We start from the raw sequence: 3,644 nt of genomic DNA, 5'->3' as shown, positions 1-3,644 counted from the left end.
GTGCCAAGGGCACAAATCGTCCCACGTGACCGCGTCGCTGATGCGGCCGCGTCATTTGCAAAATGGCTTCCCCACGCATCCGCATCACCCACGCGACCACGTGGCCTTGGATTTCGACGTAACAAGGTGTATGGCGGAATGTTGAGCTGGAATTGGGCTGGACTCGTGCTGGAAGCCCAAGCCCTACCACGCGACCGCGTGCCCCACGCGGCCACGTCATTTTAAGAAAAAGGCCACCCGCGCGATCGCGTCGACCACGCAACCGCGTCACCCTGGATTTTGGCAATACTAAGTTTTGAACAGAGAGTTGTGCGACCGCGAGGCTGCACTCGCGCCACTAGCACAAATCGAGTCACGCGATCGCGTGCCCCACGCGTCCGCGTCACCTGACCTTATTGCGCACCACGCGACCGCGTCACCAGCGTCGCACAACCTATCCAGGCATGGGTACCAAGAAAGAAAAAGAGAAGGTCACTGACAAGACACCAGCAAGGAAAGGAACCAAGAAGATCTCCAACCAAGACACCTCCATCTACAAGCGTCAGTTGGAGCAACCCGTCCACCTGCACATCTCAGCATGCACCGAGGACGGTGCAATCTTTAAGTGTGGGGAGGTCGAAACCGATCTCTGTGGGTTAGTACTTTCCTGTCTCAAACACCAATATTTTATTTTCTTTGTTAATTGTTGTATTTGCATATTTAATTGCATGTTTATTTGATTTTATGTATTTAGTTACTACTTGGTTGAAGTAATATTTTCTTTTTCAAGAAATTTTTATAATATTTCACTAATTTAAATTGAAAAATTTTTTTGTGTTAAACTTGTTTGGAAGTTGTATTTGGAACATGGTTTTTGAGCTAAAGAACACACAACCTGTGAGATTTGAGCTTATTTATATGGTTATATTATTTAACCATAAATTTTTATTCTTGTGTGTTTTCTTCTCTATGATTGTAATCTTTACTTTGTTCCATTCTATATGTCCAATATTTAGTGTATTTACATGCTTGCATATGATTGAGGCCATTGTTTGATTTTAGCTCACTTATCCCAAAATTAGCCTACCTTTTACATCACCCTTGTTAGCCCCCTTGAGCTTTTAAATCCCTTCTGTTTTATAACCACATCACTAGCCTTAAGCAGAAAAACAAAATAAGAATCCCAAGTTGAATCCTTGGTTAGCTTAAGATAGATATTGTGTAAAATTTAAGTGTGGAAAATTTTATGGGAACATGGGATGATATAAAAAAGTAGGAAATTAAATTGAATAAGTCATTTGAAAATTTGGGAAGCATGCTCATGTGAAATCAAAATAATTAAATTACCATGTGCATTGAAGAAAAATATATTAAGTAATTAAATAAGGGGATACAAAAAAATAATAAAAAAAATAAAAAGAAAAAAATAAAAAAAAGAGAAAAATGAAAAAAATATATATTACCCCAAATGCAAAATAAAAAAATAAATGCACATGGGACAAAATTCAAAAATAAGTTTGATACATGAGCATGTAATACAAAAGTGGAAAAATTTTGGGTAGCTAGGTAAAGTATTTTTAAATGATATAAAGTATGTATATGTTAGGTGAGATCTTAGACTAATCAAGGATTCACTTTGTTAGCTCACTTAGCCTTATATATATATATATATACCCTCACCCTTACCTTAGCCCCATTACAACCTTGAAAAGACCTCATGATGTTTGCATTGGTACATTAAATTTTTGTTGATTGGTTAGATGAAGAACAAGGTTTAGAAAGCATGACTAGAGAAGAGTAGAGTGAATAACCATATACACTTGAGAGACTAGAGTGATATACACTTCCAGTAAGGGTTCAACGCTTAAATTCTATGTTCCCTACTTTCATGAGCTGTCTTCTTACAAGTTCACTTGCTTTTTATTGTCTGATTTGAATTAGTGGAAATTGGTTTGTATTTGTCTTGGAGAACTTATTTACTCTTAACCAAGTAAGTAAAAGCATTTAGCATGTAGTTGCATTCATAGGTTGCATTTCATACCATTCCTCTTCATCTTTATAGCTTCTCTTGAGCTTAGCATGAGGACATGCTAGTGTTTAAGTGTGGGGAGGTTGATAAACCACTATTTTATGGTTTATCTTGTACTCAATTGAGTGGTTTTTATTAACTCTTTACCCACTTATTCATACTATTTGCATGGTTTTATATTTCCTTCCTAATTATGTGTTTTGATTAAAAACATGCTTCTTTGATCTTATATTTGCTTATTATATATCCTCTCTTATTACCATTAGATGCCTTGATATGTGTATTAAGTGTTTTCAGATATTATAAGGCAGGAATGGCTTGGAGGATGGAAAACAAGCATGCAAAAGTGGAAGGAATACAAGAAGTTGGAGAAATTGCTAAGCTGTCCAGCCTGACCTCTTCGCACTCAAACGGCTATAACTTTAGCTACAGAGGTCCAAATGACGCGGTTCCAGTTGTGTTGGAAAGCTAACGTCCGAGGCTTCGATTTGATATGTAATATGCTACAGTTTCCCTGACGCTAGGCGATGCGACCGCGTGATCCATGATGCCGCATCGCAGTGACAGAAATCAACGTGTTTGTTCTCCAGCGATTTCTGGGCTGTTTCTGACGCAGTTTGCGGCCCAGAAAACACATATTAGAGGCTATAAAGTGGGAGAATACATCCATTCAAAAACAAGCTTTCACATTCACAATTTTAGGAGTAGATGTAGTTTTTAGAGAGAGAGGTTCTCTCCTCTCTCTTAGGATTAGGATTTAGGACTTCTCTTAGTTTTAGGAGTGACTCTCAATCCCAGGTTCAATGTTCTTTTTATTTATTTCTCCAATTTAATTTGTATGTCAGATTTAAGTTCTTTTGTGAATGCAATTCGAGGTATTTTCAGACTTAATTTTGCCTTGCTTTATTTATATGAATGCTTTTAATTTAGATATTTTCCCTTTTGGTCTTGGTTAAGAAATCAGTAACTCAGGAATTATCCAACTCAATAGCATAATTGATAATTATTATCCTTGCTAATTGAATTGATCTTCAATAATCCCAATCTTTTCTTAGGAATTAACTAGGATTCAAAGATCTGACTAATTAGTCCCTTGACTTTCCTTTGCTTTAGTGAAGGTTAACTAAGTGGAATTAAGATTCAAATTTCATTATTATTAATAAGGATAACTAAGTCTGGACTTCCAATTTCTCATACCTTGCCAAAAGTTTATTTTTCAGTTATATATTTATTTTTATTTCTTTGAAAATATACATGTGCCCATTGCCCAAACTCCAAATTTCTCCAATTTACAAAACTAATAACCAATAATAAGAACATACTTCCCTGCAATTCTTTGAGAAGACGACCTGAGGTTTGAATACTCGGTTATCAATTTCAAAGAGGTTTGTTACTTGTGACAACCAAACGTTTGTATGAAAGAACTTTTGAAGGTTTAGAAACTATACTTGCAACGAAGATTTATCCGCAAATTTCTAGACCACGCAAAAGTTCTCTCATCAGTCATGATGCAGTACTACCTTTGGAAATTAATGTCAATACTCTAAGAATAATGAAGCAGGATGAACTGCCAATTGAAGATTATTGGAATGTAATGTTGGATGAATTAAACGAGTTGGATAACGAGCAAATTTTG

The sequence above is a fragment of the Arachis ipaensis genome, chromosome B8 (assembly GCF_059453495.1).
Source record: "Arachis ipaensis isolate K30076 ecotype BB chromosome B8, ASM5945349v1, whole genome shotgun sequence".
NCBI lineage: Eukaryota > Viridiplantae > Streptophyta > Magnoliopsida > Fabales > Fabaceae > Arachis > Arachis ipaensis.
This window is presented reverse-complemented; position numbering follows the sequence as displayed.